General features: G+C 39.8%; 1 protein-coding gene and 1 pseudogene across 2 annotated transcripts in view; one reads left to right on the top strand and one right to left on the bottom strand.

Moving 5' to 3' along the window:
• RBMS2 (RNA binding motif single stranded interacting protein 2) overlaps positions 1-17,450 on the bottom strand; it is a 113,678-nt gene that overhangs the window by 88,161 nt on the left and 8,067 nt on the right. The window lies entirely within an intron of this gene.
• On the top strand, positions 15,190-16,650 carry LOC106507505 (annotated as a pseudogene).

The raw sequence follows: 17,450 nt of genomic DNA, 5'->3' as shown, positions 1-17,450 counted from the left end.
TTGTAAATTGGTGCAACCACTGCGGAAAGCAGTATGGAGATTCCTTAGAAACTAAAAATAGGACTCCCATTTGATCCAGCAATCCCATTCCTGGGCATCTATCCAGAGAAAACCATGACTCGCAAAGACACATGTACTCCGATGTTCACTGCAGCACTATTTACAATAGCCAAGACATGGAAACAACCTAAATGTCCATTGACAGAGGAGTGAATCAAGAAGATGGGTACATATACACAATGGAATATTACTCAGCCATTAAAAGAAATGAAACACCGACATTTTTAGCAACATGGATGGACCTAGAAACTATCATGCTAAGTGAAGTCAGCCATACAATGAGACACCAACATCAAATGCTTTCACTGACATGTGGAATCTGAAAAAAGGACAGAATGAACTTCTTTGCAGAACAGATGCTGACTCAGACACTGAAAAACTTATGGTCTCGGAAGAGACGATTTGGGGGGTGGGGGGATGTGCTTGGGCTGTGGGATGGAAATCTTGTGAAATTGGATTGTTATGATCATTATACAACTACAGATGTGATAAATTCATTTGCGTAATAAAAAAAGTGGATATGAACAGTAATACAAATTACTTAGGAAGGAACTAGAAAATATGAAGAGACAAGATAAAGAAAATTCATTTGTTATGAGTTCCTATGTGGCTCAGTGGGTTAAGCACCCAATGTTGTCTAATGCTGTGGCACAGGTTCAATCCCTGGTCGAGGAACTTCCAAATGCCATAAGCATGGCCAAAAAAAAAAAAAATTCATTTGCAGAGATGCATACTGAGTTAAACGAACTGAAGAGCAAGATGAATAATGCAGAGGAAAGAATTAGTGACTTAAAATAATGGAAATCACCCAATCAGGATAGCAGATAGAAAACCAAATTAAAATAAATGAAAGCAATGTAAGAGATCTATGGGATGACATAGAGCAGGCCAATCTATCCAAAGGAGAAGAAAAGGGGATTGAAAATATATTTGAAGAAATTATGGCTGAAAACTTCCAAATCTAAAGGAAACAGCTATCAAGATACAGGTAGCACAGAGGGCCCCAAACAGACCCATGCCAAGACATAGTATAATAAAAATGGCAAAAGTTAAAGAGATGATTCTAAAGGCATCAAGAGAAAAAACAAAGAGTTAATTATAATGGAACTCCCTTAAGGCTATCAGCTGATTTCTCCACAGAAGCACCACAGGCCAGAAGGGAGTAGCAAGATATATTCAAAGTTCTAAATGGAGAAAAATTTGTGGAGTTCCCATCATGGCTCAGCCATTAACAAACCCAACTAGTGTCCATAAGGATGTGGGTTTGATCCCTGGCCCTGCTTAGTGGGTTAAGAATCTGGCATTGCCATAAGCTGTGGTATAGGTCACAGATGCAGCTAGGATCCCAAGCTGCTGTGGATGTGTCATAGGCTGGAGGCTCAGCTCCAACTGGACCCCTAGCCTGGGAACCTCCATATGCCGTGGGTACAGTCATAAGAAGAAAGAAAGAAAGAAAAATTTGCAGCCTAGAATACTCTATCCAGTAAGAGTATCATTTAAAATAGGAGAAATTAAAAAAAAAACAATCTATTGTAAAAGCAACAATAAACAAAAGGAACAGCAAAAGGATAAACATGAAGATGTTAAAAAAGGACTTCAAAATTATAAATGTGGGGAAGGAAAGTAAGAAAATCTAGACTTTTTTTCTAGAATGTGTTTGAGCCTATATGACCATCAGGATATAGGAAGGGGTTAACATACTTGAACAACAGGGCAACCACAAATCAAAACCAAACAATACATTCATAAAAATTAAAAAGAGGACAAAAGGAGTCCCCATTGTGGCACAGCAGAAACGAATCCGACTAGTATCCATGAGGATGCAGGTTTGATCCCTAGCTTTGCTCAGTGGGGTAAGATCCAGTTTTGCCATGCACTGTGGTATAGGTCTCAGACACAGCTTGGATCCCACATTGGTGTGGCTGTGGTGTAGGCCTGTAGCTGTTGCTCTTGTTTGACCTGTAGCCTGGCAACTTCCATATGCCACAAGTGTGGTGCTAAAAGTCAAAAAAAGAGGCCATAGCATAAAATAAAATGGCAATAAATACATATTTATCCATTATCTTAAATGTCAATGGACTGAATGCTCCAATCAAAGACAAAAAGGGAGTTCCCGCTGTGGCTCAGTGGTAAAGAACCCGCCTAGGATGCATGAGGATGTGGGTTCGATCCCTGACCTTGCTCAGTGGGTTAAGGATCCGGCACTGCCATGAGCTGTGGTATAGGTTGAAGACATGGCTCAGATTTTGCGATGCTGTGGCTCTGTTGTAGGCCAGCAGCTGTAGCTCTAATTCAACCCTGGGAACTTCCACATGCAATGAGGGCAGCCCTAGAAAGAAAAAAAAAAAAAAAAAAAAAAAGACAGAGTGGCAGACTGGATAAAAAACAAGAGCCTACAATATGTTGCCTACAAGAAACTCGCCTCAGAACAGAGGACACACACAAATTGAAAGTGAGGGGATGGAAAAAGATATTTCATGCAAATGGAAAAGACAGGAAAGTGGGAGCCGCAATACTCATATCAGACAAATAGACTTTAAAATGAAGCTCATAGAAGGGGTGGGTCCCCATAGAATACTCCCCATGCCACAGCAAGCTTACAGGCCCACTAGCTAGCAGAAAAGCTGTGCTTCCCAGTGCATCCCCTCCCCCCACCCCCACCACCCCCTACGCTCTCACCGGACCTGGGCTGCCTGCCATCCAGGAGGGCTGGCCTCAACAATTGCCTGAAGCCTACCACCGCAGGGGCTGTCCCTGCACAGGCCTGCTTGCCCTTTGGAGGGGCTACACTTCCGCAGAGCAGCACCAAACACCACCAGTCCCAAGAAAAGGCCTGCAGCCCAGAAAAGCTAGAACAAGTCTAGCCAGGCCGTGAATAGATCTGCCTAATTCTCTGACGGTTTTTCTGAGTCCGGCTGCCCTGGGGAGGAGCCTCTTGGGTTTCCAGCAGCCCTGCTACCCGCCCAAGCCCCCAGGGGGTGCCGAGACCTAGTGGATCAGCTGCATAGGACTGCCACCTCCAGGCAGGACCCCCTGCAGCCCAGAAAAGCTGCAACAAGCCAGGAAAAGATCTCAGACGTCTGAGTCGGGCTGCCCTGGGGAGGAGCCTCTTGGGTTTTCAGCAGCCCTGCTAGCCACCCAAGCCCTCAGGGGGTGCCCCACTCCCACAGAATAGCTGCTCAGCACCACCAGCCCCTGGAAAAGCCCAGAAAAGCTACAACAAGCTTGGCCAGACTGTGAAAAGATCCGCCTACATTCTCAGGCCGTCCTTCTGAGTTGGGCTGCCCTAGGGAAGAGCCTCTTAGGTTCTCAGTGACCCAGATAGCTGCTCCAGCCCCCAGGGGGTGCTGCACTCCTGAGGAACAGCTGCCCAACACCGCCAACCCCCTGCAAGAACCCCACAGCCTAAAAACACCAGAGCAAGCTCTGCATGACCAAGTGAAATTTGCTACCATCGTGGTGTGGACCTCCCATCCTGTCTGCCCTCAGGAAGTCCTCCTTTGCTTCAAAGAAACACTGTTAGCCCCATCAACACTCCAGAAAAGCCACACTGCCTCAAAAAAGATTGACCAACAACGCCAGCCCTCAGGAAATATTCCACGGCAGTGACAAGGCAAACACTGCCCGATAACGGAGAGTACAACTCCCTCAGGAGAAAGAAAACAACAAGCAAGATGAAGAAGCTGAGAAACCACTCCCAGTCAAACCAACAGGAGAACTCACCTAAAACAGTCAACAATGAAACAGATCTCTGCAGTCTGACAGACCTGGAGTTCAAAAGAGAAATAGTGAAAATACTGAAGGAATTAAGAGAAGATATGAACAGTAATGCAGATACCCTCAGAAAGGAACTAGAAAATATAAGGAGGAGCCAAGAAAAACTAGAACATTCATTTGCAGAGATGCAAACTGAACTAAGGCAGTAAAAACCAGAATGAATAATGCAGAAAGAACGAATAAGTGATATGGAAGATCGAATAATGGAAATCACCCAATCCGGTCAGCAGACAGAAAACCGAATCAAAAAACTGGAAAGCAATATAAGAGACCTATGGGATAATATAAGGCAGGCCAATCTACACATAATAGGAATTCCAGAAGGAGTAGAAAAAGATAAGGGAATGGAAAATATATTTGAAGAAATTATCTATGGAAACTTCCCAAATCTAAAGGATACTGGGTTCAAGATACAAGAAGCACAGAGGGCCCCAAACAAACTGAACCCAAATAGACCCACACCAAGACACATCATAATAAAAATGGCAAAAGTTAGTGATAAAGAGAGGATCCTAAAGGCAGCAAGAGAAAAGCAGAATGTTACCTACAAGGGAACCCCCATAAGATTATCAGCTGATTTTTCTACAGAAACACTACAGGCCAGGAGGGAATGGCAAGAGATATTTAACGTGATAAAAGGAAAAAATATGCAACCTAGAATACTCTATCCAGCAAGAATATCATTTAAAATAGAAGGGAAATAAAAATTTTTTCCAACAAACAAAACTTAAAGAATACAGCAACACAAAACCCAGGTTAAAGGAAATATTGAAAGGGCTTCTCTAAACCAAAAGAAAGGAAGGAAAGGGAAGAAAAAAGAAAAGAAAAAAAAAAAGAAGAGGAAGAACTAGGACTGAGGAAGCCACAATCAGAGAGCAGTCACTCAAATAAGCCAGCATACAGATTTAATCATGAACATGCTTCAAACAAAATAAAATTAAAAAGAAAAAAATAAAAAGAGTCATCAAACCATAAAATGTGGGCAAGGGATGTTAGGAAGTAAATAACCCTTTTTGTTTGTTTGTATGTTTCTCTTAATTTTAATATAGTAATGAAGTGTTTGAGCTTACAGGACCATCAGGCTAAAACACACAATTATGGGAAGGGGTTAGCATACTTAAAAAACAGGGCAACCACAAGCCAAAACCAAATATTGCATTTGCAAAAATGAAAAAAAAAATACACTCAAGCAGATAATAACAGGAGATCATCCAAAAAAAAAAAAAAAAAAAAGAAAGGAGAATGGAGAACCACAGAATCAACTGGAACACGAGGTTCAAAATGGCAATAAATAATCATCTATCAATTATCACCTTAAATGTCAATGGACTGATGCCCCAATCAAAAGACACAGAGTGGCTGAGTGGATAAAAAGGCAAAAAACCTTCAATATGCTGCCTACAAGAAACTCACCTTAGGACAAAGGTACATAGAGACTGAAAGTGAAAGGGTGGGGAAAATATTTCATGCCAATAGACATGACAGAAAAGCAGGAGTCGCAACGCTCATATCAGACAAAATAGACTTAAAAATAAAAGACGTAAAGAAAGACAAAGAAGGACACTACTTAATGATTAAGGGATCCATCCAAGGAGAGGATGTTACTATCGTCAACATATATGCCCCAAATATAGGAGCACCCAGATACATACAACAAATATTAACAGACATAAAGGGAGATATTGATGAGAATACAATCATAGTAGGAGAACTTAATACCCCCCTCACATCAATGGACAGATCCTCTAGACAGAAAACCAATAAGCAAGAGAGATCCTAAAGGAAACAATAGAAAAGTTAGACTTCATTGATATCTTCAGGACACTACATCCAAAAAAATCAGAATACACATTCTTCTCAACTGCTCATGGAACATTCTCAAGAATCGACCACATATTGGGACACAAAGCTAATCTCAATAAATTTAGGAGCATAGAAATTATCTCAAGTATCTTCTCTGACCACAATGCCATGAAATTAGAAATCAACCATGGGGAGTTCCCGTCGTGGCACAGTGGTTAACGAATCCGACTAGGAACCATGAGGTTGCGGGTTCAGTCCCTGCCCTTGCTCAGTGGGTTAAGGATCCGGCGTTGCCGTGAGCTGTGGTGTAGGTTGCAGACTCGGCTCGGATCCCGCATTGCTGTGGCTCTGGTGTAGGCTGGTGGCTACAGCTCTGATTCAACCCCTAGCCTGGGAACTTCCATATGCCGCGGGAGCGGCCCAAGAAATAGCAACAACAACAACAAAAAGACAAAAAGACAAAAGACAAAAAACAAAACAAAACAAACAAAAAAAAACAACATGCTACTAAAAAACCAGTGGGTCAATGAGGAAATCAAGAAGGAAATTAAAAACTACCCTGAAACAAATGATAATGAAGACACAACCTCTCAAAATCTATGGGATGCTGCGAAAGCAGTGCTCAGAGAGAAATTTATAGCAATACAGGCCTTTCTCAAAAAAGAAGAAAGATCCCAAATTGACAACTTAACCCTCCACCTAAATGAATTAATTAGAAAAAGAAGAACAAAAAAGTCCTAAGTCAGCAGAAGGAAGGAAATTATAAAGATCAAAGAAGAAATCAACAAAATAGAGACTCAAAAAACAATAGAGAAAATTAATAAAACCAAGAGCTGGTTCTTTGAAAAGGTAAACAAAATTGACAAACCCCTGGCCAGACTCACTAAAAAGAGGAGAGAAAGAACCCAAATAACCAAAATTATAAATGAAAAAGGAGAAATCACAACGGATACAGCAGAAATACAAAAAACCATAAGAGAATACTATGAACAACTATACGGCAACAAGTTTGACAATCTGGAAGAAATGGACAATTTCTAGAATCTTACAGCCTGCCAAAACTGAATCAAGCAGAAACAGACCAACTGAACAGACCGATCACTAGAAATGAAATTGAAGAGGTCATAAAATCACTCCTTACAAATAAAAGTCCAGGACCAGATGGCTTCACAGGTGAATTTTATCAAACTTATAAAGAGAATTGGTGCCCATCCTCCTTAAACTCTTTCAAAAGGTTGAAGAAGAAGGAATACTCCCAAAGACATTCTATGAGGCCACCATCACCCTCATTCCAAAACCAGACAGAGATACCACCAAAAAAGAAAACTATCGGCCAATATCATTGATGAATATAGATGCAAAAATTCTCAACAAAATCTTAGCCAACCGAATCCAACAACATATCAAAAAAATTATACACCATGACCAGGTTGGGTTCATCCCAGGTTCACAAGGATGGTTCAACATACGCAAATCAATCAGCATCATAAACCACATTAACAAAAAAAAAAGGCAAAAATCATATATCATCTCAATAGACGCAGAAAAAGCATTTGACAAAGTCCAACATCCATTCATGATCAAGACCCTCGCCAAAGTGGTATAGAGGGAACATTCCTGAATATAATCAAAGCCATTTATGATAAACCCACAGCAAATATAATACTCAATGGGGAAAACTGAAAGCCTTCTCACTCAAATCTGGAACAAGACAGGGATACCCACTCTCACCTCTGCTCTTCAACATAGTTTTGGAAGTCCTAGCCACAGCCAATTAGACAAACAAAAGAAATAAAAGCATCCATATAGGAAGAGAAGAGATAAACTGTCACTGTATGCAGATGACATGATACTATACCTAGAAAACCCTAAGACTCAACCCCAAAACTACTTGAACTGATTAATAAATTCAGCAAAGTAGCAGGATATAAGATTCACATTCAGAAGTCAGTCGCATTTCTGTATACCAGCAATGAAATATTAGGAAAGGAATACAAAAATACGATACCCTTTAAAATTGCACCTCACAAAATCAAATACCTCGGAATACACCTGACCAAGGAGGTAAAGGACCTATATGCCGAGAACTATAAAACTTTAATCAAAGAAATCAAAGAAGATGTAAAGAAATGGAAAGATATTCCATGTTCATGGATTGGAAAAAATCAATATTGTAAAAATGCCATACTACCCAAAGCAATCTACAGATTCAATGCAATCCCTATCAAATTACCCATAACATTTTCACAGAACTGAACAAACAATCCAAACATTTATATGGAACAACAAAGACCCAGAATCGCCAAAGCAATCCTGAGAAACAAAAACCAAGCAGGAGCATAACTCTCCCAGACTTCAAGAAATACTACAAAGCCATGTCATCAAAACAGTGTGGTACTGGTATCAAAACAGACAGACAGACCAATGGAACAGAATAGCGAACCCGGAAATAAACCCTGACACCTATGGTCAATTAATCTTTGACAAGGAGCAAAACATAAAATGGGAAAAGAAAGCCTATTCAGCAAGCATTGCTGGGAAACCTGGACAGCTGCATGCAAAACAATGAAACTAGAACACACCCTCACACCATGGACAAAAATAAACTCAAAATGGCTGAAAGACTTAAATATACGACAGGGAGTTCCCGTCGTGGCGCAGTGGTTAACAAATCCAACTAGGAACCATGAGGTTGCGGGTTCGGTCCCTGCCCTTGCTCAGTGGGTTAACGATCCGGCGTTGCCGTGAGCTGTGGTTGTAGGTTGCAGGACGTGCCTCGGATCCCGCGTTGCTGTGGCTCTGGCGTAGGCTGGTGGCTACAGCTCCGATTCGACCCCTAGCCTGGGAACCTCCATATGCCGCAGGAGCGGCCCAAGAAATAGCAACAACAACAACAACAAAAGACAAAAAGACAAAAAATATATATATATACGACAGGACACCATCAAACTCTAGAAGAAAACATAGGCAAAACATTCTCTGACATCAACATTATGAATATTTTCTCAGGTCAGTCTCCCAAAGCAACAGAAATTAGAGCAAAAATAAACCCATGGGACCTCATCAAACTGAAAAGCTTTTGCACAGCAAAGGAAACCCAAAAGAAAACAACAAGGACAACTTACAGAATGGGAGAAAATAGTTTCAAATGATGCAACGACAAGGGCTTAATCTCTAGAATATATAAACAACTTATACAACCCAACAGCAAAAAAGCCAATCAATCAATGGAAAAATGGGCAAAAGACCTGAACAGACATTTCTCCAAAGAAGATATACAGATGGCCAACAAACACATGAAAAAATGCTCAACATCGCTGATTATAAGAGAAATGCAAATCAAAACTACCATGAGATACCACCTCACACCAGTCAGAATGGCCATCATTAATAAAATCCACAAATAACAAGTGCTGGAGGGGCTGTGGAGAAAAGGGAACCCTCCTGCACTGTTGGTGGGAATGTAAACTGGTACAGCCTATGGAGAACAGTTTGGAGATACCTTAGACATCTATACATAGAACTTCCATATGACCCCGCAATCCCACTCTTGGGCATCTATCCGGACAAAAACTCTACTTAAAAGAGACACGTGCACCCGCATGTTCACTGCAGCACTATTCACAATAGCCAGGACATGGAAACAACCCAAATGTCCATCGACAGATGATTGGATTCGGAAGATGTGGTATATATACACAATGGAATACTACTCAGCCATAAAAAAAGAATGACATAATGCCATTTGCAGCAACATGGATGGAACTAGAGAATCTCATACTGAGTGAAATGAGCCAGAAAAGACAAAGACCATATGATATCACTTATAACTGGAATCTAATATCCAGCACAAATGAACATTCCTCAGAAAAGAAAATCATGGATTTGGAGAAGAGACTTGTGGCTGCCTGATGGGAGGGGGAGGGAGTGGCGGGATCGGGAGCTTGGGCTTATCAGACACAACTTAGAATAGATTTACAAGGAAATCCTGCTGAATAGCATTGAGAACTTTGTCTAGATACTCATATTGCAACAGAACAAAGGGTGGGGGGAAAAATGTAATTGTAATGTACACATGTAAGGATAACCTGACCCCCTTGCTGTACAGTGGGAAAATAAAAAATTATTTAAAAAAAAAAAGAAGAAAAAGAAAAAAACAACAAAAAAAACCAAAAATAAATAAATAAATAAATAAATGAAGCTCATAAAAAAAGACAAAGAAGGACACTATTTAATGATAATAAGATCCATTCAAGAATAGGATATTACACTCATCAATATATATGCCCCTAATATAGGGGCACCCAAATGCATACAACAAAATACTAACAGACATAAAAGGGAGAAATGATGGGAACACAATAGGAGACTTTAAACCCCACTCACATCAATGGACAGATCTTCTAGACAGTAAATCAATAAGGCAACCAATTCCTACATGACACAATAGAAAAGTTTAAACTTAATTGATACTTTCAGGACATTATATCCAAAAACGTCAGAATATATATTCAAGTGAGCATGGAACATTCAAAGACTGACCACATACTGGGCACAAAACTAACCTTAACAAACTTAAGCGTATAGAACTTATTTCAAGTATCTTCTCTGACCACAATGGCATGACTCTAGAAATCAACCACAGGAAAAGAAATGAGAAAAAAAACTGATCACATGGAGACAAAACAACATGCTACTAAAAAAACCACTAGGCCAACAAGGAAATCAAAAGGGAAATTAAAAAATACCTCGAGACAGATGATAATGAAACACAACCAATCAAAATCTATGGGATGCCACAAAAGCAGTTCTTAGAGGGAAGTTCACAGCAATACAGGCCTTCCTCAAAAAGAAAATCTCAGAGGTCCCATTGTGCACAGTGAAAATGAATCCATCTAGGAACCATGAGGTTGCAGGTTCAATCCCTGGCCTTGCTCAATGGGTTAAGGATCCGGCATTGCCATGAGCTGTGGTGTAGGTCGCAGATGTGGCCTGGACCTTACATTGCTGTGGCTGTGGTGTAGGCTGGCAGCTGTAGCTCCAATTAGACCCCTAGCCTGGGAACCTCCATATGCCTCAAGTGTGGCCCTAAAAAGCCAAAAAAAAAAAAAAAATCTCAAATTCACAACTTAACCCACCACCTAAAACAATTAGAAAAAAAGAACAAACAAAACCTAAAGTCAGCAGAAGGAAAGAAACCATAAAGATCAGAGAGGAAATCAATAAAATAGGATTTAAAAATAGAAAAAGGAGTTCCCGTCGTGGCTCAGTGGTTAACGAATCCGACTAGGAACCATGAGGTTGCGGGTTCAGTCCCTGCCCTTGCTCAGTGGGTTAAGGATCCGGCGTTGCCGTGAGCTGTGGTGTAGGTTGCAGACACGGCTTGGATCCCACGTTGCTGTGGTGTAGGCCAGTGGCTACAGCTCCGATTCGACCCCTAGCCTGGGAACCTCCATATGCCGTGGGAGCAGCCGAAGAAATAGCAAAAAGACAAAATAAATAAATAAATTAAATTAAATTAAAAAAAATAAAAAATAGAAAAAAAATCAATAAAAACAACAGCTGGTTTTTTGAAAGGGTAAACAAAATTGACAAATCTCTTGCCAGACTCAACAAGAGGAGAGAAAGAACTCAGAGTAAGAAATGAGGCATTTCCATCATGGCTCAGTGGGAAAAATCTGACTGGTATCCATGAGGACAAAGGTTCAATCACTAGCCTCGCTCAGTGGGTTAAAGATCTGGCATTGCCATGAGCTGTGGTGCAGGTACAGATTCCCCTCAGATCTAGCATTGGCCAGCAATTACAGCTCTGATTCAACCCCTAGCCTGGGAACCTCCATATGCCATGGGTGGATCTAAAGCAAGCAAGAAAGCAAAGGAAAGGAAGGAAAGGGAAAGGAAAAATAAAAGAAATCTCAACGGATATTGCAGAAATACAAAGAACTAAGGGAATACTATGAACAATTACATGCCAAAAAATTTGACAACCTAGAAGAAATGGACAACTTTCTAGAGACTTAGAGCCCGCCAAAACTGAATCAATAAATAGATCAACAGAATAGACTGAGCACTAGAAATGAAACTGAATATGTGGAGTTCCCATTGTGGCTCCGAGGAAATGAATCCAACTAGGAACCATGAGGTTGCAGTTCAATCCCTAGCCTTGCTCAGTAAATTAAGGATCCAGCATTGCTGTGAGCTGCAGTGTAGGTCACAGACACCGCTGAGATCCTGCATTGCTGTGGCTGTGGTGTAGGCCTATAGCTATAGCTCCAATTAGACCCCTAGCCTGGTAACCTCCATATGCCATGGCTGTGGCCTTAAAAAAGAAAAAAAGAAGAAAAAAAAAGAAAAGAAATTAAATATATAATAACAACACTCCTACAAACAGAAATCCAGGACCAAATGGCTTCACATGCAAATTCTACCAAGAATAACAAAAAGAACTTATACCCATCCTTCTTAAATTTTTCCAAAAGGTTGAAGGGAAAGGAATAATCCCAAAGACATTTTATGAAACCACAATTACCCTAATACCAAAACCAGACAAAGATACTACCAAAAAGAAAATTATAGGCCAATTATCTTTGATGAATATAGATGCAAAATTCAACAAAACTTTAGCCGAATTTAACAACATATAAAAATGATCATTCACCACAACCAAGTGAGATTCATTTAAGTCCACAAGGATGGTTCAACACACACAAATCAATCAACATCATATACCAGTTAATAAAAGTCAAAAACCACATAATCATGTCAATAGATGCAGAAAAAGCATTTGACAAAATCTAACATCCATTCATGATAAGAACTCTTACCAAAGTGGGTATAGAGGGAACATACCTTAACATAATAAAAGCCATTTATGACAAACCCACAGCCAATATAAAACTCAAAGGAGAAAAGCTGAAAGCCTTCCCACTAAAATCTGGAATGAGATGAGGATGCCCACTCTCACTTTTATTCTACATAGTAGGAAGTTCTAGCTGCAGCAATCAGACAAACAAAAGAAATAAAAGGTATCCAAACTGGAAAAGAAGAGGTAAAACTGCCACTTTATGCAGATGACATGATACTATATATAGAAAATTCTAAGTACTCCACATTAAAAACCACTCAAACTGATCAATGAATTCAGCAAAACAGCAGGATACAAGATTAACATTCAGAAATTGGTTACATTTCTGTATACTAACAATGAAATATTAGAAAAGGAATATAAATACAATACTTTTTAAAATCACACCCCAAAAAATTAAACACCTAGGAATAAACCTGACGAAGGAGATGAAAGACTTATATGATGAGAATTATAAAACATAAATCAAGGAAATTAAAGAGGATTCAAAGAAATGGAAAGACATTCCATGCTCCTGCATTGGAAGAATACCGTTAAAATGGCCACACTACCCAAGGCAATCTACAGATTCAATGCGATCCCTATCAAATTACCCATGACATTTTTCATAGAACCAGAACAAACAATCTAAAAATTAATATGGAACCATAAAGGACCCAGAATTGCCAAAGCAATCCTGAGGAACCAAAGTCAAGCAGAAGGCATAACTCTCCCAGATTTCAGAGAATATTATAAAGCTACAGTAATCAAGACAGTGTGGTTCTGGTACAAAAAAAGACATACAGACCAAGGGAACATAATAGAGAACCCAGAAATAAACCCAGACACCTATGGTCAATTAATCTTTGACAGAGGAGGCAAGAATATAAAATGGGAAAAAGATAGTCTCTTCAGCAAGTGGTGCTGGGAAAACTGGACAGCTGCATGTAAATCAGTGAAACTAGAACACACCCTCACACCATGCACAAAAATAAACTCAAAATAGCTTAAAGACGTAAATATAAGACAAGACACCATCAAACTCCTAGAGGAGAACATAAGCAAAACATTCTGGGACATTATCCACACAAATGTTTTCTTAGGTCAGTCTCCCAAAGCAACAGAAATAAAAACAAAAATAAACCAATGAGGCCAAATCAAACTGACAAGCTTTTGCACAGCAAAGGAAACCATTAAAAAAAAAAAAAAAAAAGACAACCTACAGAATAGGAGAAAATAGTTTCAAATGGTGCAACTGAGAAAGGCCTAATCTCCAAAATATACAAACAACTCATACAGATCAACAGCAAAAAAAAAAAAAAAAAAAAAAAGAAAAAAAAAAAAAATGTATAGAAGATCTACCTGAATAGACATTTCTCCAAAGAAGACATACAGATGGCCAACAAGCACATGAAAAAATGTTCAACATCACTAATCACTAGAGAAATGCAAATCAAAACTACAATGAGGTACCACTTCGCATGGTTCAGAATGGCCAAAATTAGTAAGTCCACAAATAACAAATGCTGGAGAAGGTGTAGAGAAAAGGGAACCCTCCTGTTGGTGAGAATATAAATTGGTAAAACCACTACGGAAAACACTATGGAGGTACCTCAGAAAACTAAATATAGACCTATCATATGATCCAGCAATCCCATTCCTGGGCATATATCTAGACAAAATTTTCACTGAAAATGATATATACACCCCTGCATTCACTGAAGCACAATTCACAATAGCTAAGACATGGAAACAACCTAAAAGTCCATCAATAGATGACTGGATTAAGAAGACGTGGTACATATACAAAATAGAATACTAATCAGCTATAAAAAAGATCAAAATAATGCCATTTGCAGCAACATGGACAGAACTGGAGACTTGCATACCACGTGAAGTCAGAAAGAGAAAGACAAATATCATATGATATCACTTATAGCTGAAATCTAATACATGGCACAAATGAACCTATCTACAGAAAAGAAAGAAACACATGGACATGGAGAACAGACTTGTGGTTGTCAAAGCAGAGGAGGAGGAAGTGGGATAGACAGGGATTTGGGGGTTAGATGCAAACTATACCATTTGGAGTGGATAAGCAATGAGATCCTGCTGTAAATAACACAGGGAACTGAATAATCGCTTGTGATGGAACATAATGGAGGCTAATGTGAGGAAAAGAATGTGTATATATATATATAACTGAGTCACTTTATAGCAGAAATTGACAGAACATTGTAAATCAACAATTTTTTTTTTTTTTTTTTTTTTTGTCTTTTTGCCATTTCTTGGGCCGCTTCCGCGGCATATGGAGGTTCCCAGGCCAGGGGTTGAATCAGAGCTGTAGCCACCGGCCTACGCCAGAGCCACAGCAACGCAAGATCCGAGCCGCGTCTGCAACCTACACCACAGCTCACGGCAACGCCGGATCGTTAACCCACTGAGCAAGGGCAGGGATCAAACCCACAACCTCATGGTTCCTAGTCGGATTCGTTAACCACTGCGCCACGACGGGAACTCCAACAAAATTTTTATAAATATAAAAAGATGCTCAACCTCATCAGTAATTTTTAAAAAGTAAAATAAAAATAACAGATACCATTTTAAACCTTTTGGAAAGACAAAAGTGATAATGAACTGAGGTGAGAGTGGGAAAATAAGTATTCTCCTAATTGCCAGTGAGACTATAAAATAGTATGACCAACATGGAAGGCAATATGGCAACACCTATCAAAATTATGAATGTATATAATAATACATTATACATTATATAATAATGCATATAATTCTTAGAAGTAGAATTGACTCAGAAATTCTTCTTCTAGGAATTTAATCTACAAATTATTTGCAAACCTGCAAAGTAAAAAGATACATAATCTCATTCACTGTGGCATTATAATAGCTAAGCTAACCATAAAACATTGTTTTGTCGAAACTGGGACACTATTACGGAGAAAGAGGGCACAAGAAATGTTTAAGCTGGGATAACTGGCATAGCTGAGACTGTTCCAAAGAAACCAAGAAATAAGGTCATTGTAATAATAACAAAAGATGGAATATAAATATTCACCAATTGGGGACTTTTAAAATAATGATATATCCAGACAATGCAATACAACATAGCTCATAAAAGGAAGCACATTACAAACTGATTTGGAAGGTTCTCCAAGATGCGTAGTAAAAAAAAAAATTTAAGGAAAAATATAAAACAGTGCTTATAGTATGTTACCATTTGTGTAAAAGAGGAAAAAATATAGTTGCTTAGACATGAATAAAATAGATCTGGAAGGATATATAGAAAACAAATAATAACGTTCGCTGCTCAGGAGATAAAGTGGGTAGTAAGGAAATAGAAGTAGGAGGGTGTGGGGCCCTGAATGTTGATCTGACAGAATTCCAGACCAATCTGGTGCCCTACCCCCGCATCCATTTCTCTCTGGCCACATACGCCCCTGCTGTTCTACCAGGAACGGCTTTCTGTAGCAGAGATCACTAATGCTTGCTTTGAGCCAGCCAACCAGATGGTGAAATGCGACCCTCACCATGGTAAATACATGGCCTGATGCCTATTGTACCGTGGTGACGTGGTTCCCAAAGACATCAATGCCGCCATTGCCACCATCAAGACCAAGCGCAGCATCCAGTTTGTGGACTGGTGCCCCACTGGCTTCAAGGTTGGCATTAATTACCAGCCCCCCACTGTGGTGGCCTGACGGAGACCTGGCCAAAGTACAGCGGGCAGTGTGCATGCTGAGCAACACCACAGCCATCGCTGAGGACTGGGCTTGCCTGGACCACAAGTTTGACCTGATGTATGCCAAGTGTGCCTTTGTTCACTAGTATGTGGGTGAGGGCATGGAGGAAGGAGAGTTTTCTGAGGCCCGTGAGGACATGGCTGCCCTTGAGAAGGATTATGAGAAGGTTGGTGAGGATTCTGTTGAGGGAGAGGGAGAGGAAGAAGGCGAGGAATATTAATTACCATTCCTAGCCCTGCAGCATGTCATACGCAGAACTTCAGCTTCAGCATTAGCTGACAGGAGTAAAAGCTTTCTGATTAGATTGTCTTCACTTTCAACTGTGATCATGTATTTTCCATGTGTACCTGTAAGATTTTTTCTGTCATGTCTCAAAAAGTAAAGGCTTTAAGAAAGAAAAAAAAAAAAGTAGGAGGGTGACTTCATTATATGCCCTTTTGTACCTTTTGAATTTTGAACCAGATGCATAAAATTTTAAAAGAAAATGGTCCTAGTAATGAGCTATTTGATAAGTGTTATGACCTGTATTTTTTCCTGCTTGAGCTTATATGCTGCATAATAAAATTCTGTTAAACCCTGTAATCCCATGAAGTTTCTTAAATAGTTTTTAAATCATGTAACTCTGCTATAAATACAGGAATAAGAATTAGGCAAATCAAAACTAAGATATTTCAGAAAAATTTGAAATCAAGTACCAGTATTGTCAGTAACTATCACAGAAATTTATACATAGTATTACTTCCTTCCAATTTCAGTATTAAATAATTCTCATGAAACAGCAGTTAATCATTTTCATATATCATAAATGTATTTGGCAACTTTATTTTTTTATTTTTTTATTTTTTTGCATTTTAGGGCCACACCTGTGGCATGTGGAGGCTCCCAGGCTAGGGGTCCAACTGAAGCTACAGCTGCTGACCTATGCCAGAGCCACAGCAACATGGGTCTGAGCCACCTCCGCAACCTACACCACAGCTCAGGGCAACGCCAGATCCTTAACCCACTAAGGGAGGCCAGGGCTCAAACCTGAGTCCTCATGGATGCTAGTCAGGTTCATTACCACTGAGCCACGACGGGAACTCCAACTTCTGTACTTTTTTGTGATTTTTTCATTTAATTAAAGTGGACTGGAGGAGTTCCCATCGTGGCGCAGTGGTTAACGAATCCGACTAGGAACCATGAGGTTGTGGGTTCGATCCCTGCCCTTGCTC

This window comes from Sus scrofa, chromosome 5, assembly GCF_000003025.6.
Source record: "Sus scrofa isolate TJ Tabasco breed Duroc chromosome 5, Sscrofa11.1, whole genome shotgun sequence".
Classification (NCBI taxonomy): Eukaryota; Metazoa; Chordata; class Mammalia; order Artiodactyla; family Suidae; genus Sus; species Sus scrofa.
Note: the sequence above shows the minus strand (reverse complement) of the source record. Positions and strands in the feature narration are given on the sequence as shown.